Source organism: Dermacentor silvarum, chromosome 9, assembly GCF_013339745.2.
Source record: "Dermacentor silvarum isolate Dsil-2018 chromosome 9, BIME_Dsil_1.4, whole genome shotgun sequence".
NCBI classification, from domain to species: domain Eukaryota; kingdom Metazoa; phylum Arthropoda; class Arachnida; order Ixodida; family Ixodidae; genus Dermacentor; species Dermacentor silvarum.
This window is the reverse complement of record NC_051162.1, coordinates 51,650,445-51,677,958: the sequence shown is the minus strand read 5'-3', so window position 1 is coordinate 51,677,958 and position 27,514 is coordinate 51,650,445. Positions and strand designations below refer to the sequence as shown.

Sequence of the window (27,514 nt, the reverse complement as noted above, 5' to 3'; positions counted from 1 at the left end):
TATTGCGGACATAAGTTTTTCTGTGATTGCATACCTCGCGAACGCGGCGCGAACTTCGTAACTTTATGGCCTCTAGTAACTGTGTGAAAACGGGCTTTACTAGTGCCTCGATCGGAGTACAAAAGTATAACAAATCTCAACCGTAGTGCTGAACTCCAAAACGACGCAGAATACGCGAAAGCGAACGGGAGCATGGCGGTACTCCACAGTGAAAGTGTTGCTGCCGTCGACTTTCATTGAAAACTTCGTTCCGCGGCTGTTACCCTGTTGCCACTGAACTTCAGGACGCTGTGGAGAACTTCGAGGGCATCGTGCACGATTCATACCGGTAACGACATATTCGATTCCTTGCGAAGGCAGTTCAATCGCTCGTAAGTACGCAGCAGGTGCTGCTTCGCTAAGATTTAGCATCGGCGCCTCCCATCTAAATACATGGGAGAGGAGGAGTCGTCTTTCTCGGCAACCACTGCACCAAGTTTGATTAGTTTTTTTTCTTTTTTTTTTTTTGCACTTAAAAGAAAAAGTTGTAACCTAGTGGCTGTTGGTTGCGAATTTTTGATTTAGGGCGTCATTTTTTTTAAGAATTGATCAAAATCTTCAGAAAACGACAGTATTGAGTTTACTACTAGAACTCAACAATGAGTAATGATATCACAATTCCGTAAATTACACCTATTAGTACGTCTAAAGCAGACAAAATTGATATACATGGCTCTCAGACCACTAACTTGGGAGTAGATCTGCAAAACCCTTGTAAACAACACAACAAATTCATGTAAAGTCCTAATTGACATATAAAATTTATCTGCTTTGGACGCTCTAATGAATGTAGTTTACAGAACTGCAATATCTGTTCTAGGTGTAGAGCTATGAATTCGTAGACTTCGTGCTTCTATTTTCCCAAACCTACCGATTTTTCTAAATTCCTGAAATTTAGGCCCTAAATTAAAACTTCGCTTCCAGCAGTTACTCAAATTTAAATTTGGCTCTGAAATGCAACAAATTTCATTAAAATGGGCCCAGTGATTATCTCGGAAAAGCGTTTCTGCGTTTTACATATATTTGAATAGGCGGCATTGGAGTTGGGCCCGAGCTAAAGCTTGTTGGCACCTTGTAATACAACTGATGCAGAAGAACGGCTGTGTTGCTAATTTATGCACGTATTGAAGGGCGAGTCTATATATGACGGTCTACTAAATAACGACCACTTCTTGCGGAACTGTCGAGTTCGTTAAATGCAGCTTCGACTGCATTTGTACCCACGCTATGCACCATTTGAGGGTATGTCGTGTTACTTTTTTTGTAGTGCCTGTAGCTCTGTGTATTTTCCTGCATCTGCTTGACTGGTGCCTTCGGTGTACTTGTTTGATACATGATGTGGTCTTTTTATGTTCAGCTCATGTTCTTGTTATATCAGTAGCTTCTCTCGTTACGACTCTGTTTCAGCCTTCTCGTACCCTTCATGCATAAATGCGCTTCTTTGCAGTAATGGAATGTTAATTCTGGAATAGAAATTCAGTTCATACCGTCTTTTTCAGGGCAATAATTAAGTGACTCTGTTTATTGAATGTTCATTGGTCATTCTGGTTAATGTATTAATATGCTCTCTAATATAGCCTGTGAAGTTTTTTTTTAGTATCATTGGTATTGTGTTGCACTGTGTGCTCCAAGAGAAGTTCAGTGATAACACTTGGCGGTACATTTGTGACTGATATTCGTCGGTATAAAATTTATTGCCGATTGTTAATATTCATCAGCTCATTTCATTACTGCATCGGTTCAACTGCCGGCAGTGGTGTCGCAAATCTTTCCTGTATTGTTTGTGTGAAATTACATGTTACCTGAATCATGCAGTGATTTCACTGTACAGAATGCTATTTTAGGTGAGGCAAAAGAAGGCGCTTGTAGGGTTCTTTTCTTTCTTTTTTCCGGTTTTCAAAAAAGCTTTTCTTTTATAGGCACTTTTGCCAGTCACCAATAGCAGACTTTCTGAACAGTCACATAAATACGAAGTGTGTGTTTTATTATAAATAAGAATTAGCTTTGCTTGCTTTGTTTGTACTAGGCAGCAGCGAGCCTGTTTAGATGAAATATAAACCTTGAGCACCATAAGCCGAGTTACCCATTTAAACATTGCAGGAAGTACTAGAAGAATATCTCACGCATAATTTATTTTGTACTGTGCAGTGCTTGTCGTCTTCTGTATTCTTTTTTGTTTTAATTGCATAACTGTGGCACATTGTTACTTGCTTTTGCAACAATGGAAGGAGTGCACTGTTTCATTCAACTAAGCTACTTAAGACAGTGTAATTAGTTTTGAATATTTGCCAAGTTAGCACAGTCTTTTTTTTCTATTCTGCAACATTGTTAGTCTCATTGGTATTGTGTTGCACTGTGTGCTCCCAGAGAAGTTCAGTGATAACACTTGGCAGTACATTTGTGACTGATACTCATCGGTATAAAATTTATTGCCGATTTTTAATATTCATGAGCTCATTTCATTACTGCATCGGTTCAACTGCCGGCAGTGGTGTCGCAAATCTCTCCTGTATTATTTGTGTGAAATTACATGTTACCTGAATCATGCAGTGATTTCACTGTACAGATTGCTATTTTAGGTGAGGCAAAGGAATGTGTGTGTTGGGTTCTTTTGCTTTCTTTTTTCCGATTTTCTAAAAAGCTTTTTTTCCAAATAGCACTCTTGCCAGTTACCCATGGCAGACTTTCTGAACAGCCAAATAAATACAAAGTGTATATTTTTATTATAAATAAGAGCTAGCTTTGCTTGCTGCGTTTGTACTAGACTTTGAGCACCATAGGCTGAATTACCCATTTAAACATTGCAGAGAGTACTAGAAGAATATCTCACACCTAATTTACTTTGTACTGTGCACTGCTTGTGCATTCTTTATTTTAATTTCATAATTGTGGCACATTGTAATTTGTTACTTGCTTTTGCAACAATGGAAGGAGTGCACTGTTTCATTCAACTAAGCTACTAAGGCAGTGTAATTAGTTGCATATTTGCCAAGTTAGCAGTCTTTTTCTTCATTCTGCACTATTTGTGTATTGTTCAGCTACTAACTGTTTTCTTTGCTTGTCGACACAAATTGTGACTAAGTGAAACAGCTCTATAAAGAACAATGTTGCAGCAGAATTTCACATACATAATAACATTAAGCTTTGCTGTGTATTTTAGGTATGAAACACAGATGTGTGCTGTATCACTTGGTAGCAAAAAAACGAGTTTGTAGCATGCCAAGTCCAGGTTGACAGCTGCAACGTGGGGCACTTTGTTAGAGCGTAAGTTTCTTATAACGTAAGCTGCTGCGGTTGTAAGCATCCCAGAAACACATTGGTTCTCAGAGCTCATACATGTGTGAAAACAGCACCATATTAGCAGCATATTTTAAACATAACCAAGAAAAGAAGGTATTAAGCTTGATGCAAACTAAGCAGGACAAGTCTGATGAATAAGGGCTCCAGCGAAAAACTCATTCAAAGAAAGCAAATTAATTGTTCTAACAGTGGTGTACCAAACTCTTGTGTGCAGTGAGAGAGCTAAATTTTCCTTTGCCTTGGAAATTCAGTTTAGCTAGTTTCACTGAACAAAATAATATTGCAACTTTAGTAAACTCATCTTACCATGCATGTTTCTAGAACACAGGAATTTCCTTTTCTTCATGCCACTGTAAACTTGTCTTTGATGAAGAATGAGCCTGGTGGCATTGTTTAGGCTTTTTCTTGAATGTTTTTTTTTTTGGTAAACAAGAGGATGCACAGTTGGTTGATCCAATTACTTTTTATGCTGCTCTCACAGGGAGGCACCGTGACTTCCCAGCAACTGTCGAGCACAAGGAGTTGCAGCAGAGTCGCCTCAACCATTGTGACTGTTGCAACTATGTGCAAGCACACAGTTGAGGAGCCACGTCATTGCCACTACTGCCCTCAGAGTTTATTGCACAAGAGCAGCCTTAAGTCTCAGCAGTGCAAGCCCCTCGTGTGAATTAACACATGAGAACATGTCATCACAATACCACACCAAAGCAGGTAACTAACTGTGTTGTCATCATAGTGCACCTGATGGATTTTAAGTAGAATAATCTATTATGAGGGCTGGCACGCAAGCCTATGTGGGAAAAGGGAATAATATCTGCCCTGAAGGTTTGCCACTATCACGAACTCCCAGAGGAAGACGATAACAGCCGGGGGGAGTCCATGTGTGTTGGTGGGCAGATACAGTCATTAAGACAGTGGACCCCTGCAGGCTTGTGTCTCCGGTGCAGTTCTTCAAGGCCCGGGCTGGTTTGTGTCTGGTTTCGCCCCTGTAGTGCAGGAGCAGCTGATGGGCTTGAAGGGGGTGGTTTCTTCGCTATCATTATCTTGTGCTTTCTTTTTTCTGTTTGTACCACCACCATTACAGAATGTCTTTTGTTATCGCAGCCCCAGCTCTCGCCCTGATTTATGAAAATTTGGTCTCTCCTGGGGATTCCGTTCGGGATGTGGTTTTGGTTTAGTGACAGCTTTTTTATTGCCTTGTTTAAGCCGCGCCTTCATTTCTTCTGGGCCGATTAGCATTTGCGCAGGCACGATAATTGGCCATCAGGCGTGCGAGTGGTTGCTTATAATTGCACTCTCCGCTGCGTGAGCTGCTCTGTTGCCTGCATCGCCCGCGTCTCCGGGGTCCATTCCACCCGTACCCGCACTCCTCGTTCTCGGTGGAATTGCCTTGTGACTTGTTTTATGTCGTCAGGCAAAGTGCCCTTTCTGGGGGGCACTAAAAATGATTTTACTGCTTCTAAGGAGTCCGTGTATATGTTGTGTCATCTGGCGTCCTTTCGGTTAGTGCTTTGTCTATAGCATCAACAGCAAGGGGAATTTCGTGCAACTCAGTGTGGTATGCCGGTGGAGCTTCCGCATAGTTAAAGAGGCCTCTTCCTGATCCCACGCAGCCGTTCCCCTAGCGTCTCATCCGCTTCCCATGCAGTGGCTGCCCTCTTCTCGAGGTGTTGTTCCCTACTAGTCATTTGTGGAATAGGCTTGGGGCCTCTAAGCTGTGTATCCTCCCAGGGAGGGTATTTTAGATTGAATGTTGGAAGTTTCCACATCTGGGACGCTGTCAATTCGTTGTCGATCTAGCTCGAGAAGTTTGCGTCCTGCAGTAGACAGCGCCTGCCTGACTTCGTGTATTTTATTTCGGGAATCGAGAATCGGTTTGATCGGAGGTAGACAGGCGAACTTGTAGAGCTCCTCCACTCAGGTATGTGTCGTATCGCCGCCGCCGACGTCGTAGACACTGTCCGGCAAACAAAGGGGCGTGCTTGCGCAGAGCACACCTAGATGTAACAGACCAGGCTGAGAGTTGGGCAGGGACTTGTTTAATGAACACAGTAGGTGTATATATATGGAGCTCTGTGACATCACGCTACATGGTTTGTATGACCGGTAGAGGTGCACTGCACCATCCCTTTAAAATCTCAAAATGTTCACTGAGAGATCAGCTGCATGACTCAGAGATCCGCGACGCCATATCCTCTCCCCCTAAAAAGAAAGGAGAGACCTAGGACTCCCATGCGTATAACACAAGAATACGTGACCGAATGATACAGTATGAAACCACTGAACAGCCTTTGGCATACAATAAACATGCGTAAGATCGACTAGTAACAATACAATAGAATGCTTTGGTGCAAAGTTACCATTTGATGCATGGCCAATGAGACCCTTGTAGACATTTGGGCAATATAAAAATAGCAACATTATACAATGGTTATCACATGTATGACTGCTGGAACGTATTCTTTATTGATATAGGATGGTCGCACATTGTGCAATGCTCTGAACCGTATTCAGGCTAAAACTTGTACATTATGTAATGCAATGAGTATGCGTATTACCCGTTTAAGTAGCATTTAACAAGCATTTAGAAGTAATATGATATTCACGTGACATCACATGGTGCTCCCTCGCGCACTGGATTATAAAAGAAATACATATAAAAATATTGCAGAGTATTGTAAAAATAACGAAATATATGAAAGAAATGGTGTACATGTACATTAAGGTATGTAGTCCTTAAAACGAGCTGCTCGCTTTCGGCTACGTTTGGGACGAGTGCGTGCAGGACGTACGGATGAACTTCTGTTGACTGCTGGAGCCTTAACTGACTCGGAGTCATCAGCAGAGTTTGAGCCTTGGGGCTCACCTAAGCACGCTTCCGCATAGTTTGAGAGCGAAGACCATTCCGTATCTGAGATAGTAGAGCATGATGGCTCGAATAAATGCCCATCATGTGTGATTGAAGACAATGCATTGGGGCTGGGAACTTCAGCCATTTGTTGTGTAGGTGCCTCGACTGAGCCTATCTGCTCAGTTACACGTTTCTGAGGGAATTCAAGGAGCGAAGCATAGGGGCTGGGCAATTCAGCCTGTATTTGAGTAGGTGCCTATACCAGGGTGCATACAGGTCCTTGAAATCCTTGAAAACCCTTGAAATTGAAATGTTAATTTTCAAGGCCCTTGAAAGTCCTGGAATTTTTTTCCTTCCTTGAAAATCCTTGAATTTTGTGAGCAGTGCAGTCTGATATCGACATTGCGACCTCCTTTCTGTGGTAGATCGGCATCGTTCTGACAAACTCCCCATTTCAGAAACAATACGCCGGTTCGAGCACACATGGTTCCATTTTGCAGAACTGCACGAAAAAAATAAAAGGCATCACCACGTCAAACCGCGAACGGAGAGCGAGAGACCCGTGTCGCGCTTCGGTGCTGGCTCTGCTGGCAGCGTGTACGCTGCTTTCCTCACCCTATCGTTCGTTTCACTCCTTGCCCGTGGGGCTTCCTTGTCCCACTTTCACTCTTGCGCGCGAGGTGAAGCTAGTGAAGCTAAAGAGAGCTATAATGGATCAACTTTACCAATGATGCTCAGTGCCATTGGGTGGAGGTTTGTTATATTATTTATGATAATATAAGTGCAATAACATTACCATATTTTCTGGTCTATAATTTGCACCTTTGTATAAGACGCACCCCCTCAAAACGGCAGTTTTTCCGAAAAAAAAATGTATATAAGTCGCACTGGTGTATAAGATGCACCTGTTCTTTCGGTAAGTGATCTAAAAAAAGTTGGTGATGTTTTGCTCCGTGAAAACAGGTTACACGCAAGCATACGGGTGCCATGTACTGTATTTCCACTCCAGGCGCATTTCTGCCGTCGTGGTTACCGCGATGTTCCGTATAAAGTCCAAGGGCAATAGCATCTTCCCCGCGTGCTGTATGCTGTATGTGCGAGTGAAAGTGTGACGGTGAGCCGAATCGTGCACAAGGGAGGAAAGCGGGAAGGCAGCCGGAGAGGATTAAGGGCAGGGAGGGGGGGCTGCCTGTGCTCTCGTAGCAACTGCGTAGTTTGCGCAGCGGCGGGTGCTGTATCTTATCTGCAGATAGGACTACTTCGGGGTAGAGCGACTCGCGGTCGGACTACTGCCGTTTGCGTTGCTGCTCCATCGTTTTCGCACAGCGCTCGGGGACTTTATCACGGTAACCCGGCACCTCGATAGTGCGCAAAGAACCCGAAGCAATTAAGTCAACCAGCGCGCTTCGTGTAGCCATAACATCGCATCCGATTTTGATGGCACTTTTTCCGGAAAAAAAAAACGTACATAGGTCGCACCGTTCTATAAGATGCACCGACGAAAAATTCAGAAAAAAAACGCGTCTTGTACACCGGAAAATACGGTATGCTGAATGTTTTGCAAATATTTGATGAACCAACCCAGCTGATACTGCACAAGCCTGAGCAGCTGTTGTGTTCGTTGTGTTAACTTTTAATATTGTGGACTTGAGAAATGATCAAGACAAGGCATGTTTTACAAAATTGCAATATACATCTATTTGTTATAATATAATGTATGTATAGCAAGACTACACTGAATGGTTTGGAAATGTTAGGTAAACTTGCCCAGTTAATACTTGAGAAGTCAGAGTAGCTGTTGGGAGCATTCATTGTGTTTTGTGAACTTTTTTTGGTACTGTTGTGAACTTACAAAGTGATCAAGGCTAGACATTATTACCATCATTGGGATGTACATTTATTTCTTTTTATTTTAATGCAATAACCCCATGCTGAATGTTTTGAATATTTTTGGTTAACTTTATCCAGCCTATACTGGAGAAATGTCAGCCGCTGATGTAGGCGTTCATTTTGTGTTGTGATCTTGAGAAGTTATCAAGGCTAGACGTTTTTATTGTAATTGTGATATACATTTATTTATTGTGAGTGCAATAAAACGTTATTTTTGGAAATGTTAGAGTAAAGAAATCTCAGTTTGGATGCCGCTTTGAGTCCTTGAAAAACCTGTAAACAGGTCCTGGAAAGTCCTGGAATATCCTTGAATTTTTGCCTTGGAAACCTTTACGAACCCTGTTATACTGAACTTCTCTGTTCAGTTATGGACTCCTGAGTGGGTTCAAGGAGTGAAGCATGTTGGCTGGGCACATCAGCCGGTATTTGACAGCGTGCCTGATCTTTCACCCCCTCGAAAGGAGACGATTGCACGGCAGGTAACCGCAGACATATTAGGGAGGTGCTGCATAAGAAAGAGGATGTCTGGGGAAATGTATTGCACTGCATAGAAGGAGAGTTAAGGGGAGAAGTGGGAGAATCCTGTTGCCCATTATGAGCGGTCTGTTCCGCATTGATAAGTAACTTGAATGCGTTCCACACATTTCCGTTACTCAGCCTGAAGGAATGAGATCAGACTTGACTGCAGATTGTATAGGGACCCTGTACTTATTTTGTTGCCCTGGAAGGCGTACTTTTATTCTAAGGCCCACCTGTAGTTCTGGAGGTTTCGCTCCACACTTACGGTCTACATGCTGCTTAGCTGCCTGTTGTCTATAGTTCTCACAGGATCCGAAACTTTTTAAGTCGAAGGCTTTGGTTGTAACTGTGTAATATCGATTCCAGAACTAGGCTGGCAAATGTGCAGAAGTGGCGCAGGTGACAAACCTAGCCTGAGGCATAAACCTGTACGTGCCCAAGTACCCACGGTGACAGCTTGTTTCAGCGAATGACAATTCAGTTGAGCAAGCTGGATTTACTTTTCGAAGACGCGGTTAAATCTTTCGATTTGGCCATTGGCTTGCGGGGAATAGTTAGACGAGCACAAATGCTTAATGCCTCTGTCGGACAGGAAAGCTTCAAACAACTGAGACTTAAACTGAGGACCATTGTCCATGACAATTGCATGCAGGAAGCTTTCCCTACTGAAAAGTGCTGACAAAAATGCAATGACAGCTTCGGAGGTGTCAGCATGAGTAAAGCAAACTACAGGCCACCGAGAGTGGTAATCTGCTAATGTAATGTCGAACTTGCAGTCGTATGGAACACGTTCAAGTGAACCAGCGATGTCCGTTCCCAGATTTTCCCAAGGTTTATCTGGCCAGGTGACAGGCTGTAGGGGTGCAAAAACCGGTCTGGCAGACTTGTCTGCTGTTGACATACAACACAGTTACGGACTGCATTTTCAACCTGCTTATCTAGGCCAGGCCACCATCTCTAAGACGCTGCTGACGATGCCAAGATGGCTTTCATGAGCCAACGTGACGAGCCTGTTACGTAGTGAAGTGGGAATGCTGATAGGTCTGCACGGAAAACTAAGTTGTCTACACAGGATAGTTTGTGCCTCAAATTGAAATAGGGTAGTAGCTCATGGTGGAAGAGATTTCTTTTCAGGCCAGCCATTGGTAATGAATTGTAGAACCTGCTGCAAAGTAGTATCCTCAGCTGTAGCTGCTTGCAGGTCAGCCTCACTGATGCATGGAGTGAAAAGAGAAACTATTTCTTCCTCCAGTTTCTGAGAAACAGGTAGTTGCAACGGCAGTCTAGAAAGAGTATCTGCTATGACATTGTTTTAACCTTTGCAGTATTGTACGGTAAAGTTGTAGTACAAAAGTCTAGCACCCCAGCGCAAAATCTGAATGAGCGTCGACCCTCTGATCCAGCAGAAAGTAGTAAGTGCCTGATGATCAGTGTGCAACGTTAAGTGTCGACCTCGCAAGGATACGTGCCACTTCTCGCAAGCAAAGAGACCTGCTAGCGCTTCACGCTAACTAACAGAATACCTGCGTTCAGCAGGAGACAAGGTTCTCGAAGCAAAAGCAATTGTGATTAACTGTTCACCTTTGTGCTGTTGAAACACGGCACCCAACCCTATGTTGGAAGCATCAGCAGTGATGACTATTGGAAGTTTCTCGTCAAACCTTTGTATAACTGGGTTGGCAGCCAGTACTTCTTTAATGTTATTGAACCTCAATCGTCTTCTTGAAACCGATCAATTGTTTGGACTTCACCCAACATTGCGGCACAGTGGTTCAACATCTGCATAATTGTGGAATTACCTTGGAGTAATAGCCAGCAAGGCGCAGAAATGATTGCAACGACTTACAATCAGTAGAAGCAGGAGCATTGATAATAGCATTCCCCTTAGACTCAAGAGGTGACAAGCCTCTGGCACTGACATTGTGACCCAAAAACTATTTGATTAGCAGCAAAGACACACTTGCCATTGAGTTTCATACGCGAGTTGCTGATACGAGTTAGCACAATTTGTAGATTTGCATCATGTTCTTCTCGTGCTCTACCCCAGACCAAAATGTAATCAAGATAGCATAGCACTCCTGAGCAACCCTTCCAAATATCTGACATCATTTTTTGTAAAACGGCAGGGGCTGATGTAAGCCCAAAGCAGACTACGGAATCTGAACAAGCCATCGTGAGTTACAAAAGTAATGAAGTCCCTGCTTGATTCTGAAAATTCGACCTGATGAAATGCTGATGCAAGGTCTAGCTTCGAAAGGTAAAGAGCACCTGTAAGTTGCTGGAGGAGTTCTTCGATGTGCAACAAGGGAAAAACGTCCGCCACGATAGCCTTGTTTGGCTCATTCAAGTCCACGCAAAGTCTCAGGGAAGCATTCTTTTTTTTCACCACAACAAGTGGAGACCCATTGAGAAGCTGAGACTCGTTTGATGACCCCAGAGCTTTCGAGGTGTGAAAGTTCATCGGAGACTTGCTGCCAGAGCAGGAACGGCAATCTGTGAAGTTTGGCAGCGACAGGCTGCACACCAGGATGGCATTTCAGCTCATGCATGTACCCCTTCACTAGCCGAGTTCCTAGGAGAAAAGGCGCTGAAATTCAGAAGGAGCGTTAGTTGGGAGTCGGATGGTTGTGGTGCTTGCAGAAACTTGTGAGCAGGACAAGGCATCCAAACCAAGGAGCGATGAGCCTTCTTTCATCACATAAAATGTGACAGGAGCAACGGTAGTGTTGTACCAGACATTTGTTGTGAAGTATCCTACGTTTGGGCAGGAACATTTGTCGTGAAGTATCCTACGAGTTGGGCAGGAACTTGTTTAATAAACACAGTAGGTGTGTATATATATATGGAGCTCCGTGACATCACACTACATGATTTGTATGACCGGTTGAGGCGCACTGCACCATCCCTTTAAAATCTCAAAACATTGACAGAGAGATCAGCTGCATGACTCGGAGATCTGCGACACCACTGTATGTCTTGGGACGCTTGTAATTGCTCTCTGGCTTTCTCAGTGAAGATGCTCTCGCTTCTCTCCCTGTTGTTTCGTCAGAGTGAAGCCGACTGCACCGTAGCAAGCTTTGGAAGTTCACACCGCTTGTACCGGCATATGCGCAGTGCGGATACTGGCTCACACACATAGGTCGGCGCACTCACTCACACTCACTCGCACTCATTTCAAAGGCGTGAGTGCGAGTGTGAGTGCAGGTGAGCGCGAGTGAGTGCCAGGGAGTGTGAGTGCAAGTGAGTGCCAATGTGTGTGAGTTCAGGTGAGTGCGAGTGTGAGTGAGTACCAGTGAGTGTGAGTGCAGGTGAGTGTGAGTGGAGACGAGTGCGAGTGCTGTGAGTGTGGAGCCTGGAAAAAATTATGGTTAGTGAGTGCCGGTGAGTGTGAGTGGAGGTGAGTGTGAGTGAGAGAGAGAGATTCAACTTTAATGGTGCCAGCAATTCACAAGGGCGGACACAGCCTCCCTCCGCCTAGCAGACGGCCGAGATCCCCTGGGTCTCAGCGGCTGCCTCGGCTAGCTGGACGGCCCAGACCTGGTCTTGCTGGTCTAAGCGAGTGCCAGTGAGCGTGAGCTGTGGTGAGTGCCAGTGAGTGTGAGGGGAGGTGAGAGCCAATGAGTGTGAGTGGAAGTGAGTGTGAACGTGGTGAGTGCCTGTGAGTGGAGCTGAGTATGAACGTGACTGAGTGCTGTGAGTGTGAATGGGGTGAGTGCTTCTGGGTGTGTAGAGGTGATTGTGAACGTGAGTGTGAGTGCAGGTGAGTGTGAACATGAATGAGTGCTTGCGAGTGGAAGTGAGTGTGAACGTGGTGAGTGCTTGAACGATAAGCAGAGGTGATATCGGTTCACCTTGCTTGCGGAAAAATGGAGGCACGTTGTGTTACAAGCTCACTCGCGGTGATGACTTATCGCGCTAGCAGAATGTGCATGCCAAGATAGAAACCAATCACTAAGGTCGTAATAATGCAAGGTTCAGGCATGAGTGAGACATTGTATAATGAAATGAGCGGATATATTATATTGCAATAGCAATTATATGGACACTCCAAGCGAACTTCTGCCGTGGTCATGGACATCGTTATGAGGTCCCGTATTAAGTCCAAACACGGTAAAATCGTCGCCGCGTGCCGGCGGTACGCTGCGTGTGTGAGTGAAAGCTTACGAGGGTCAGCCGACACGTGCTGCTCAATCTCGCGCGCGCGAGGAAAAAGGCGAGGCGGAAGCGCGCTGCTTCAGTCGCGCTTCAGGCACGGGGGGGGGGGGCGTCATGCTCTGGCGGCAGCTGCGTGGGTGTTGTATCTCGAAAGCGATCTGCGACGTGGAAAAAGTGCGTTCTTGCGCGGGCCTCCTCTTCAAAGCGATTTGCGACGTGACCAATGTTTAACTAGAGCCGGTAACTTCGTATGCGCTGTGTTTTCGACGTTTAGTTCGCTTTGAAGCAAGAGGCGGCGCGAAGGTCAATTCGCTCGCGGCTATAGCGGCGCCTCCTTACTGCAGCGTTCTGACAGCGAGTTTCCGCGGTCGCCGAGCGAGATGCGTTCATCTTTACATGTGCGCGCGTGACACCGGGCTTGTCTATTTAGTTAGTAGGCATATGTTTACAAGTTTATACAGCCCATTAAACTACTATCCTTGCTTCGTATAGCTCTTTACTAATTTGCTATCGCAATCGAAGCTTCGCCTTTCGGGCAAAACTGAAACATTTTCTTTAATACGCCAGGGAATATGTATGGGCTGGAGCGCTGATGGCAGGCATATCCAAATCATGACCGGCAAATTTTGCCATGACTTCCACTGAGTGAAGACGCTCAATACCGTGTGATTTCCTACACCTTCGCTGGTCATCCGCCTTCAGAGTGTGGAATGGCTTCTCATTTTCTTCCTGCTTCCCTCTTAAATGTACACGTACAGGCTCGTTATATAAACAGGCAGAGCGGAAGAGGGACTAGCCAAGTTAGCACAGAGTAACAGACACGCACGCTCGCATACATGGAGAAAAAGCAAAGATGCAATGATAGATACCGCTTTGTTCTCCCTTTTGTGTTTGTTTCGGCTTTAATGACTAAGTATACGGACAGTCAATCTCTCCCTCTATTTCCTGCTCTCTTGGCTCAATCCGACCGAAGGGGAGCTTAGCGAGCATGGGCGGCAAGCATGCACACGTCTAATGTCAATGACAGAAAGATGGACAGAGAGAGGTTGGAGCTGACGTCAATGTTTATGTCACCATGAATAAATTGAAAAGAAAACTTTAATCATGCTAGTTTTGCTCTACTTTGCGGTGTTAATAAACCAGCTCTCTTTAATAATTCAGTCAATGAATCCGTTGACTTGTACTTATTATAACAGAACCTTATTGCCTTCCTCTGCACCCCTTCCATTCTTGCAATGAGTTCTTTTGTGTACGGAAACCAAACAATATTGGTGTGCTCCAGCACTGTTCGAACAAGCATTTTGTAGGCCAGCAAATTTTATCTGGGGGCGCAAGACGAAGGTGTCTTCTCAGAAAGAAGAGTCGCTTTAGTGCTCACCATGTACATTGATTTCCACTTGAGGTTATTTTGTTAACATGGCTTTCCCATCGGAGAGCGTATGTTAAAGTGACACCTAAATGTTTACGCTGAAATGCACAAGTGAGAGGTGTGTCATTAATAATGTAAGTAAACTCAGATATCTGTTTCTTTCTTACTGTTAACGTTACAGATTTTTGGGCATTTAGAGTCATCTGCCACTCCTGACACCAAGAAAAGGCAGAATTTTGTATATGGTGATTATCACTGTTATTAATTTCGTGGCACGAAATACAATAGTCAGCAAATAGATGGATGTTACCATGTAATCGGGAAGACAAATCTTTTATGTATATTAAAAATAAAACTGGGTCCAAAACACTGCCTTGGCGCACTCCCGATGCAACAGGTGCTAAATTAGAAGCTTCGGTATGCATATACACGAATTGTGAGCGGTATAGATCGGCATGGTGACTAATGAGTGCACTCACTCACACTCGCACTCATTTCAAAGGGGTGAGTGCGAGTGAGTGCCAGTGAATGTGAGTGGAAGTGAGTGCCAGTGAGTGTGATGGCAGGTGAGTGCCAGTGAGAGTGAGTGCCAGTGATTGTGAGTGCGAGTGTGAGTGAGTGCCAGTGATTGTGAGTGCAGGTGAGTGCGAATGCGAGTGAATGCCACTCTGAGTGTGAGTGTGAGTGGAGGTGAGTGCGAGTGAGTACCAGTTAGTGTGAGTGGAGGTGAGTGCCAGTGAATGTGAGTGAGTGTGATTGCGAGTGAGTACCAGTGAGTGCAGGCGAGTGTGAGTGTGTGCCAGTGATTGTGAGTGTGAATGCGAGTAAGTGCCACTGAGTGTGAGTGCAAGTGTGAGTGCCAGCGAGTGTGAGTGGAGGTGAGTGTGAACGTGAGTGAGTGCGGAGCCTGGAAAAAATTATGGTGAGTGAGTGTGAGTGAGTATTCTCCCACACTGCCGACCTATGCTCCTACACGACGGTGCACAATATGATGAACAAGGTGCAGGGCGTAGCGCCATTGCTTCTTGAGTTGTTGGAGCCATGCTTTGGCTTCCTCTGACTCATGTACTATCTGCATTCCCAGAATCCTGAGCTGCCTGTATGGAGCTCATTGAATATCCTTGCTGCCGGGCTTGAGTGTCACCTTGTCTTATTCTTCTGGTACGCCCCCAAGAAGAATGAACTGGGTCTTTCCTGTGGAGGGTTGCATTACGCTGGTGGTCAGATATTCTTCTTATGTGTCAAGGGCCTCTTGTATTGCAGCCTGGTCTTCCTTAGTTGGTTGAAGGGCCCCTGGCTCTGTCCATGTTGTAATATCATCAGCATAAATTGTGCTTTTGACTCCGGGTATATGCTGGATCCGGGTGGCCAGTCCTCTCATCACGAAGTTGAAGAGGGTAAACAAGAGGATGGCCCCTTGTGGCACACCTATGTTGTTCTTTAATTGGGTCGGGTTGCCCCCGTTCTAATTTAAGAAGTGTGGTTCTCCAGAAAGCTTTTCACTGTGTTGCATATTCGCTCTCCAGACCCACTATCATTATCGGCCGCAGAATCGCGTCATGGGTTACTGCATCGAATGCTTTTTTGAAGTCGACAGCCACCAAGATGTCGGGTGCGTTGCTTCCACGGTGGAAGAATATTTAGGTGTTGACACTGCGCGCGAGCGAGCGTCCAGATTATGTTCGGCCGCGCACGGGTGCACCGAGTAGCTCTGCTGCAAGCAGATAGAGGGCGCCGAGGCCAGCGGTCCCAGCTTAGCGGCGCCGGCAGCTTGGCATTCCTCTGCTTCCGCTAAATTTTCGTTCGTAGCGGAGTGAGTAAATCTCAAAGTGCGAAAACAAATCGTTATTTCACATTAAAGTGATAAGAGTACCAGGCTTCGCTAACATGAAGGTTCCTTGTGCAGGGCGTGGATGACGTCAACACGGATCAATCGGGCAGCACTCAAAGCCCTCTGAAGTTACCTCCGCGCGCGCAATTTGTTTCGTCCGATCTAGCGGTTCATCCAAGCATAAAAAAACGAAAGTGTTAGCCCACGTGCTACCCCTCGATCAGCAGAAAATAGTGACTGCATCAGAAAATGTATTTCATGCTTATCGCTGCTTCCATTCACTCAGAAAACCGTTCAATCATCGTTGCGCGAATTCAATGTGGCCGCGATATAAATTAAGAAATGAAACGGCGCAAGCTTGCGATATGCAATGCACTAGAGCAAAGTTGCTGTTCATGGCTAGAACTTAACATGAGAATGCACATCAGGTATGTAAAAACTCTTTCAAATGGGAATTTATTAGGCGGGACGAAGGCAGGCGTCTATCTTGAATTAGAGCATCACTACCACAGTTCTGATGAAAACCTGAGCAAATGTATTTTTTATTCCAGTTCCACTTAACATAGACCGTGTATATTATTCATTGGGCTTTCGTCCATTGAGGACTGAGTGACTCTTGCAGGATCTAAAAAAGAAGAGGTAGCTTTCTTTTGTCTTAAATTGCATATGAGAATGTGCCAATGTAAGAATGTTTGACAATGCATGCTACAGCCTGTCCACAAATACACTTACACCCACCACACAATAATCCCATAGACCTTTTTTTTTTGCACAGACACAATACGAAAAAACTTGTGCATGAAGCAGCTCGATAATTTTAATAGGTGATAACCATCCCAGAAGCTTGCGGTCTCATACACTCCCCAAAATGGAAAAATCTATAAAAACATGCAAGCGTGTAATATACACCGCACGCGCATTGTAAAAAAAAATTCAGTAGCCAGGATGGAACAAATTTGAAAATCAGACACACATCTGCACAGAAAACAGCAGTATTTTACAGGGTGCACAAATATTTCAAAATATGCAAATGTCACGTAGCTGGACAGAACCATAGTAATGTTGTTGCCGTCCCTTGGAGATACTCGGTTATTTTTTACATTTCGCCTAATTAGATAATTAGTCGTATTTATTGATCAACAGCTGGACAGAACCATAATAATGTTGTTGCCGTCCCTTGGAGATACTCGGTTATCTTTTACATTTCGCCTAATTAGATAATTAGTCGTATTTATTGATCAACTTCTCGATTATTATAATTATATTAAAAAGTGTCAATGAGGAAATTGTAGAGCAACATGAAAGACTCCCGATACAGCGTTGTATTGCTCAATACGTGCTACGTAGAAGTGTTTTTCCGAGCATGAAAGAAGCTCACGAATACACGCAAAGTGCCTTGAGCGGCCAGTCGCGCGGCAATATTGCTGTATTCGCGGGTTTCGTTCACGCTCGGAAAACACTTTTATGTATCACGTATTGAGCAACAGAAAGTTATATTGGGAGTTTTCCACGCTGCTGTACAATTCTCTTGTTCATACTTTTTATCCAATTATAGCATTAAAAGAGTTGATTAATCAATTATGAAAATAATTATGTAATTAAACGGAATAAAAAAATAATCTGAGTATCTCCAAGCGACGGCAGACAACATTACCTTGGTTCTGTCCAGCTACGTTACATTTACATATTTTCCAATCTTGGTGCATGATAGTAAACCACCGAGTATATATCTTTTACATGCAGCAAAATTTGCACAAACTACTGCGGCACACAGGAGGTTTTCTCTTCCGCAGCGGCTTTCGAGGTTTATTTGACCGTGTGAGGTTCTTTGGACAGTTTGGAAATAAGGTGGGAATCCTTCTATCGAGCGCTCCGCGTAATATTGCCACGTATCTAACGCGGCGATGACGACGGCATAAGACACATCGGCACTTATGAAAAACATAGCAAGAAGAAGAAGAAGCAGTGACTAGCACGCGCTATTTTAAAACCGTCCGTTCTTGTTACTGCCTCTACCGACAAGTGTGTTTCGTTTGTCCCTCGAGCTTTCGACGTCGTGACAATATGCCATCGATATCGTATCCTCTGAAAAATGGCTGGTGCAGACATGGTCGGTAGGCGTTAGAGTTCGGTCTGCCCTCAGATTTGCACGGCGCCACTGCTCTAGACGACCGCTGTCGGACGGCGCTTTGAATAAAGGCACACGCTCCGCACAAGTCAGGTATACAGAATTGCAGTTCGGAACAAAGCACTTTCTAGCCATTTCAAACACCCCTCAGAAGGCCGCTGCCACCTTTGTCGAGGGCCCGTGGCGACAGTACCCAAGCACAAGCTCATGAAACGAACGCGAACAAAAATCGTGCCTTCAAAACAGCGCAACCGCACATGCAAGCAGGAAGACGAAGCAGCGGCAGCACGCGCCTTGCCGCCGAGGCTGGGACCGCATACCGCAGCGCCCTCTATGACGGCACCGAACCAGCTGCAACCAAGCAGAACATAATCTGGACGCGAGCGAGCGGCGCTTTCGCGCGCGTTGGGGGGAGAGTGTCAGCACCTCTCCTTATTCTTACACCGTGGTTGCTTCTACCTCGCTGGGTGGCTGCCTCTCGCCTCATTATGTACAAGCTATTGACTGTACAAAGGCCTGGTCTGAAGCCTGGTTGACCTGCATCCAAGTAAGGGCCTGAGTATGGGAAGTTCGGGTTGTTGACTGTCAGTCTCTCCAGTAATTTGCAGAAGACTGATGTCATTTACACTGGCCTCAGGTTGCCAATGGCATTTGCTGGCTTGCCTGGTTTGGGTAAAGGGAGCACCACTGAGTGCTTCCACTACTGCGGAATGTTACCCGACATCTACGTATCATTAATGGTAGCTATGAGTTCTGCCTTGCCATCTTCATCGAGGTTCTTCAACATTTACCACGTCACTCGATCAGGACCAGAAGCACTGTTAGCGTTTTATCTGCTGCAGCGCCGTGGTGAGTGCTGCAGGTGTGAATGGCCAATTAATTTCCTCATTGTTGGACGGGCATCTAACCTTGAACGCGTCCTATCAGTTCATAAATATCTTCGGGTGGATGGACAGACGGTTGCGGGAAGTAGGTGTCTGCCGCTTCCTTCTCGAAGTTCTGAGCAAAGAGTCCCATGGCCTGCATGATGCCGGCCACTGTATTGTGTTCATTCTTTCTTAACCGCCATGGCTTTTAAGTGCAGCAAGACTGGTCCTTTCATTGAGCGTCTCGCAATGCTCTAGCCAGCAATCTCAACAGTTTCTTGGCATACCTCCTCTCCAGTGCGGTCATGTTGCGCATTGCAAGGAGGTCTTGAACCTTCTTCCCTCTGCATGTACAATGTCTGTAACCGTTCTCTGGTTTCTCAAAGGTTGATGAAATGCATGTCAGGTACTGGTACGTCGACAGGGACATCCACCTGGCGAGTGGCCTCTTTCGTTGCTCTCACTAGCCTTATAACGAGCAGGATGTCCATCGGGTGTTCAACAAGCCGCTGCCTGAATCCATCCCAATCAATGGCTTTAACTCGTGCTATCTGTCTGTGACTGTTGTCTGTAGTTGAGCTCCACCCAGGTGAGATAGTGGTCACTGCCCATGAGGTTGCAACCATAGCACCACTCTTTGACTATGCTCAGGGATGCCCAAGAGTAGTCCGTTGTCGTGTCCTTTTGTTTGGCGTAAAGTGCCATGCGAGTGGAAAAAGAGATGTCATTTGCCAGTTCAAGGCCAGCCGTCTCCATCGCGTCCGCAAGCATTCTCCCTCTGGCTGTTGTTCTTGAATATTCCCAGGCCTCATTCTCAGAATTAAAGTCGCCTCTGATCATGAGCTTGGCACTATAAAAGGCTCTTCGTAGTTCACCAACCCAGGCAAAGTCCACAGAATCCCTCCCCTCCGTCAGCGGCGGCAGCTGGTCACGGGGTGCACGTACATTGACACAGTCACTAGGGATTCCCCTTTTGCTTCACATTTCACTACAACTACCTCCTGGTTCCCTGTGCAGTATTTTGAGGTGTCCATTAGTGCACACGGTATATCTGCACAAACACATACTCAGGCTTGCTTCTCCACAAACGCTGCACTGTTTGGCACCTTGTGATGCAATGTTCAGCGGGTGACACTGTGCGAGAAGAAACCCTTGTAGCCTGTAGGTATTGGGAAATTTCTCTGGTCTCCGGGAGCAGTAGGAATGATGACCGCCTGATGTGGCCAAACGTAAAATTGAGTTCAATGGTGCATCCTGGGAGCGAGCGACAGTTCCACTACACAATGTCTGGAACAGTTTCAGTGTTTTCACCCTTCTGGTCCACAAAGCTGCTTAACGACGGTGCCATGGTGGGTCAATGCTGGAGTTGGTTCGAATTGGAATTTAGGCTGCATGTTCTGACGAATTGTTTGTAGGATTTGTTGTTGTGCCGTTGTATGAGTGCCTGTAACATACCTCGGAGGTCTGGATTGCCACTTTTCCTCTTGTTCAGCTGGTGGGTAGCTAGGTGTCGTCCTTTCCTTCGACATCGTTCACAGTATTTATTTCTTTCAACACATGATCCCTGTTCTGTATGCGTGTCACTGCACGTAGAGCAGGGCACTTCAGCTGCTGGACATGTTTTGCTTATGTCCAGGGCTGTGGCATCTACTGCAAACTAGGGATGTTGCCTTGTTCTCCATCTTCCTCTCGAGATAGTCCCAGCATTTGATACGCACAGAATGGTGTGTGATGCAAACGTGATAAGCACCATGCCCTTGTTGCCCATAGGCCTTGCAGATAGTATTTTGTGCTGTTTCACAATCTAGGGCTTTCCTTAGGCTACCATGAGTTTCATCACCCGTACACTCGTAAATAATGCTGTGTGACATTCCGGCTGTGGGCGCCTGGTGTGTTCAGGTTTGAACTGACGATTGACTGCTCGTATGTATTTCTGTTAGCCCTATCAATGCTTTCGTATCGAGAGAGTGTTGGATAGTTTCTTGAGTCGATTAGACTGATGCTTACGCACCTGACGCTCCTCTGCCAGCGCGTCTGCGATGACGTCACTGTGCATTGGATAGCGCAGTTTGCAACACCTACCACCTTTGTTCCACCACATTGCAATGCCGACATCGCGTTCCAGCAGACCAACTCTGTCAATGCGGTCGCTTAGCAATAACTTACCCAGCTTCACAAAGCCACGTCATTGCTTCGCGCTGCAATTCTTGGTTTGCTTAGTCATGACATCGCTTCGTGAAGATTGGCCATGATGTCACACTGATTATAAAGATCATGTCGCTGCAACGGCGACGCACATAACTCTCGTAGACTTCGCACTGAGTAAATGTAACATGGGACGGCCGGAGAAGTACAAGACTCCCAAAGAAGCAGCAGCTTAGCTGGAAGCTCGTCGTGCCGCCAGCTGAGAATGAATGCGGCGATTACGTGTTAATCCGGAGTATTGCGCCGAAGCCGCTGCTACTAAACAGCGACGAAGGGCCGAGGATCCTAAGTTCCGAGCCTGGGAAAGCGAGCGTAGGCGACTGAATGACCAGCAAAACTTAGCTGTGCCTAGTGAAACTGGAAGAAGCTAGGTGATCACCAGCTCCTCTGTTTCTCCAGCCTTGTACAACTTGGTGCAAGCTTCGCAAATTTTTTTGTAGTCTTGAGGCCACCAGTTGGAAAGGGAGCGACGCCAAGTCGCTGGATGCGTTTGATTCAACAAGTGCATTCTCTCTGGTACTGTGCTGTGCGTTCGCCGTGTTGACGGCCCTACCGCTTGATCCTGCGGCCTCCACGGTGCTCGTATCCATGTTTTCCATATTCAGGTCTTCGTTCATGATCGCTTTAACTTCTCTATTATGAGTTGCCTCCTCTGAGACCTTGCCAGGCCTTAGTGACTTTTTGCCTGGCAAGCTTCGTCTCTGAGTGTCGTACTCTTCAGTAAGCCTTATGCAAGGCCTAGCTGAGTGGGTGGGTCTGGCCAAAAAAAGGTTTTAAAATCTTGAAAACTGTATTTAAAGCGGCGAGTTCTCGCTCACCGAAGTATATGGAGTTGTGAATCCTCCGGTGGGGGTTCTCAGTCTGTTTTGACCATTTGGTGACAGTTCCTGCAAGCGTTAGCATCGATTTTGTGATGACAAAGCACAAGAAGCAGAGTGCGTATCAAGTTCTGTTCCTTTTTGAACCAAACCGAAACTGAAGATGTTATCCTGCAGAAAGCCTATCGTAGGCATAGAGTTCTTATTTTCCTCGTGGGGGCAAGGGCCTGCAGAGCTCTTTCACCCCTCCTCTCTCGGTGTATATTACATATATACAGTAGAACCCCGCTGTTACGTTCCCGGGTGCTGCGTTTTCCCGGCTGTTAAGTCGTTTTCGGCCGGGCCCGGAACAGCTCCCATAGAACCCAATGCATTGGTAACCCCGCTGTTACGTCGCAACTGTGGAACCGTTCCCACATCATATATAATGTTGTGAACTGCCACAGCGCGCCGGCCCGAGCGGCCATTTTGACTTTTCATGTTGCTTGGCTTGGTTGTTTCATGATGGCATTGGCCGCCCCAAGTGCCGGGGGCGACACTTATTACGTATTTTCGGTTTCCGCCGGCAAAAGTATGGCCTTTGAGATCCGCATTTGCTATCTAAAGAAAGTGTCTATGACGCGTTGCGGCCCTAAAATTGGTTTTGGCTCATAGATGTTCCGTATAAAGTCCAAGGGCGATAACGCCGTCGCCGCGTGCCGTATGCTTTCATTGCGCGCGAGACGCGGTCGTCGGCTCCCCTCGCACGCTTTCACTCGCACATGCAGCTTACGGCGCCGTAAGCTGCATGTGCGAGTGAAAGCGTGCGAGGGAGCCGACGACCGCGTCTCGCGCTCGAAAGAAAGAAAAGCAGGGAGGAAGCGCGCCTCCTTCCGTTGCGCACGAGGCACCGGCGAGGGAGCGAGGGGGGAGGGATAGTGGGCAGCGTTGTGCTCTGGCATCATACTGCGCGGCGGCGCGGGGGCTGAGTCTACGCAGTGTAGGTGCGTCGGCGGCTCGTAGCTTTGTGCATGCTACGTGTTCTCGGCGCTCAGTTTGCGTTGAAGCGATAGACAACAGCACGAAGGTCACTTCGCTCGCTTCTGCAGCGGCGCTTAACTGCGCGTGTCCGTGCTCATCGAGTGTGATGTGTTCATGTTTGCCTGTGGGCGCTGACACCATGTTTGTTAATTAATAAGCGAATGTTTACAAGTTTATACGGACGATAAGACTACTATTCTTACTTTGTATTGCTCATCGCAATCGATACTTCGGCTGTCGGGCGAAACTACTTTTTGTCACACGTAAGAATTAAAATAATATTGTGTGCAGTTCAACACTACTCCCATTTCTCAATTTTTCCTGTTTCCTGGCTCTTGCGTTTCTCGGCTCTTACGTTTTTTTAACGGTCCCGTGAAAAACGTAACAGCGGGGTTCTACTGTATATAGATATTGTAAGACGACGCCTGGTAGAAAGGCAGAGCCCTTGTATTTCACGCAGCATCATGAGCTAGCCAGCGAGCACCAATGCGACACACGATGATGATGATTATGAGGATGGGTATATACAGATGAAGACGATATTGAACTACACAGTTAGTGCTCAAAAAAAATATATATATGTATATATATATACACACACAGACATAATATACATTAAAATTTATTTAGAAGATGATGCACATACGAGAACCTCTTTATTTTCCTAACCTTCCACCTGGGGCCCGGCTTTCAAATGAAATTAAATTATAAATAAACTTAATTTTGCCATATTATGAGCCAAAACCATGATATGATTATGAGACGCACCCCAGTGGGAAACACTGGATTTATTTTGACCAGCCAGGGATCTTTATTTGAGCTAATATTTTTCTGAGGCTCTTTCAGCCGGTTTCGTGGTTGGACAGAGGTCGGACTCTGTAAGGAAAAGATTATTTCGCTCCGTCTCTCCATCCCTCTCATTCGCTCACTCATTTGTTCAGGCTATTTATTTGCTTGCACTGACAATCACTGCCGATGGTTTCTGCACAACTTTTGTGCACCCGAATGACGGCACTGTTGCAGCTCAAGGTAGCGTTTAGGCCAGGAATCTTCCAGGCACAGGGATGGGGACGTCCGGGTGTAGGAGCGAAAGAAAAATGGTTGCTTTTTCATTATTCACACTGGCTCCAGATTTGGGAGACCACTCCATGTAGGAGCATTTTAAATGTCTAAGCGCACATCAGGACATGTCAGGACACCTCCCTGCTTGAAAGGCGTTCATTTTTAAGCAGTTCATTTCCCTAGGTGACTAGACCTGGGGATCTAAGGTCTGTGTCTTGGCCAATCAGAGGGGTTTTTGTGTTCACAGAGCTCCGCCCATGACGCTGCACCGTCCTGCCGAACTCCGCAACCGCGTGGCAATCTGGGAAACCGAAGTTGACGCAGCTCCCATAGAAGACCTCAACATTGGCCCCTTGCATCATTTAGTGGCTCTTCGTGACGGTCAGCTTGTCAGGGTCAGGAGACGCCTTCGTGGCTGTTACCACTTCCATGGAGGGCATCGGTTGTCGCCTCGAAGTGAGCTCCTTTGTTTGCTTGTCACAGTCAATGTTGGACCCCGTTGCCGTCTGGGTGGGTGCTGATGAAAGGGCTGCCTCGTGGGAAGCACCTAAAAATGCCCTTTGCTGTTTTGGGACGTAACGGCACAAAAGCGTGTGTGTTACAGCCATAGCTGTTCTGGGCTCACTCCCCTAGTCATAACGGCAGTACACGGGAGAATGCAGTCCTTGCTCTGCCACCAAGCCGACTGAGCAGAGCATTGACAGGGTGAGCACGTCGCTTAGTCGTTCTTGCAGCTAAAAGCACTTCACATTCTTATTCATATCTGCCAGCATCTGTCGCCGGAATCGGAAATTGCTTTGCAGATCCATAAAAAAATTAAGAAAATTTGCAGTGCCTTTTGAGTGGATTTGAACATTGGTGCCTAAAAGTAGCAATAGAAGTTTTACCTCTGAGGCTCTCAGCAGACGCTACAGAATCACGGCCGTGCTTTTCCTTTGAGAGGTCGTGGCAGTTAGTATTGCATTGGCGAATACAAGTGGCATTGTCGATACGCTGGCTCTAGGGACATGATACAGTCGAATGCCGATAATTTGAACTCGAAGGGGCCCAAAAATTTGTTCGAATTAAAGGAAGGACGTATTTTTGAAGTATTCGAGCACGATGCACGAACGGTGCGAGTCGCGAAATATCGCGGCGCGCAAGGGCATAGCGAGCGCAACCGCCCACGCCGGCCAACGCTCGGTTCCCGATAACGGTAGAAAACGAAACTTCTGGGAGCGGATGGCGCCGGCATGGCTACGGGTGCGCGCGCGGAGACCGTCAAAGGTGAGGGAGGAGGGCGGCAGGGAAGTGGATTTGGCCCCGGCAACTCCGCTGCTTCGGTGGCTCCCCTCGCCATCTCTCTCAACTCCCTCGTAGCTCCCTCACCTTCGACTGTCTCCGTGCACGCCCGCCGCCGTGCTGGCATTATCAGGAAGCGAGTGTTTGCTGGCATGGGGGGGGGGGGTACCGGCACCGCCGGTCCAACCAGCCCGGCGCCAGCTTCGCCCGCTCCCTGAAGTTCAGTTTTCTGCCCTTATCGGGAAGCGAGCGTTTGCCGGCGTGGGGGGGGGGGGGGGGTAGTTTCGTTGGCCAGACTGAGCCTCCGCCGCTGCATTAAGGGGTCTCTCCTAAGCTTTTGCTCTATGGCAGTGTCAATGCAATGCCGGGTGCCACCGCGTTATTTGGCGCGCTGCTAGGAGCATTGTCGGTCCGTGGTATGTTCGAATTAACCGTAGCAAATGCTTTTGCATTCGAATTACCGAGCGTTTTCGTCCATTGAAATACACATATGTCAGACGGCCAAATTTAGTAAAACGTATAGCGACTGCGCTTCGCCAGTAGTGTCATTCACAGGCTTGTCAAACAGAATGGTTGCCGTGGAGTGCTCTATCCAGCGGGTATATTTGGTAAACTCACTTCCCTGCGCTGAAGTGTGTAACCTTAATAGCAGTGTTTCAAAAATAAATAAAAGAATACTCAATGCAAAGTCAGTACTAATTCTAGGACCACAGTTTTACAATATAAAACGTTATTAGCACCCCGTGAGATCGGTAAAGCCAAAACAGGCTTGAAACATAAATTTTTGGCAACCGTCAAATCATCCACAAAGTCAGCCATTTTGAGTGTCAGGATTTTGGATATGTTCCTTGCTTTTATTGGTTCAAAACGATTAAATGTATTAATGTGATTATAGTATTTTCATCTTTTATTGCATAGGTGCTTGTAAATAAGCATTTTTTGTTTGTAATAAAACAGTATTCATTTCTAATTTCGGTGTACCATTACAACAGCACACAAAAACAAGGACAAATAGCAAAAGTGTGTCGTTCTTCCTATCCGTCCTGGTTTTTGTGCTCTGTTGCTCACTGAAATAATGAATTGCCAACTCACACAAATTAATTGCATCCATTTCTAAAACCCAGAATGCTAAGAATCGTATCGAGCCGTATGGTTTCATAGATGATCGTTGTCATCAATCCCGAATGACCCTTGGTATTCCTTTGTAGTACCCTGCTGCCAAAGTGACACTCAGCGAGGCAAAATGCGCTCGATTGAAGTTTCACTGAATTTGCCCATCTGATTGGGGTGTTAGTGCCAGCCAATCATAACTGAAGTTTTGTGAGTGTCATATGTGATCACCAAACTTGTACCTTGAGTGAGCTCATTTGAGGATGAGAGAGCGAGCTGCGTTGAAATCTGCTTTTCGCCTGCTTTTTGACCTGGTTCTCAGGAGGTTGTTGCAAACAAGGATCTTTAAACACTCTTGTTCTCTCACTTTATAATTTCTTACCATTCAGAAAATGTCTTTCTTTGAGAAAATATGGGTAAATTTTACAAATAGGCTCAATGAGTATTCAATTACAAAACTGTTAAACAAATCAAAATGGTCAGTCAGCTGCGCTTTGTTCCATGATACCTGAAATTCATTTCATAATTCCACTTCTGTTTTATCTCTGCAGCATCAAGGCCTTCTATTTCTCCATCAATGGCTGAGGTTGAGAAGTCACTGCAGAGACTCCTCCATCACTGTCACTTTATATGACTATGAGACTGGTAAGCTGTGTAATATGAAAGCACACTTCAAGGTTCATCCTGGCGAGCATCCATTGGAATACCATTCGTGCCCTCAGAGCTTCTTACGAAGTCCCAAGCTGATGGAACACCTGTGCATCCACGCAGGCGAGAGGTCATTTCAGTTCCCTTCATGCCCTCATATCTTCTCGCATAAGTCCAACATGAAGCAGCACCTGTGCATTCATACAGGTGACCGACCACAGCGCCACACCGTCTGCTCCAAGTCCATTCTTCAGGTGAGTAATTTTCTCCGATGAAGTGGAGAAAGCTACTCGCCTGATGAAAGGACTTGGACCAGACATAAGAAAAGACAGCACCATGATACCATAGATTAGGCGAACAGCCCTGTAGAATGTATAACTTAAATGTTGAACTGCAAAGTCATTTCACCGGGTGTTCCACCC

General features: G+C 46.1%; 1 long non-coding RNA gene across 2 annotated transcripts; it reads left to right on the top strand.

Moving 5' to 3' along the window:
• Positions 1-11: 11 nt before the first annotated feature.
• On the top strand, positions 12-27,514 carry LOC119464739 (uncharacterized). Of its 2 annotated transcripts, none has more exons than XR_005194558.2 (3): positions 12-328; positions 3,821-4,050; positions 26,996-27,514. It is a non-coding gene; the product is annotated as an uncharacterized LOC119464739 (long non-coding RNA). The 2 variants fall into 2 exon arrangements; XR_007463219.1 differs by having other exon boundaries at positions 12-371.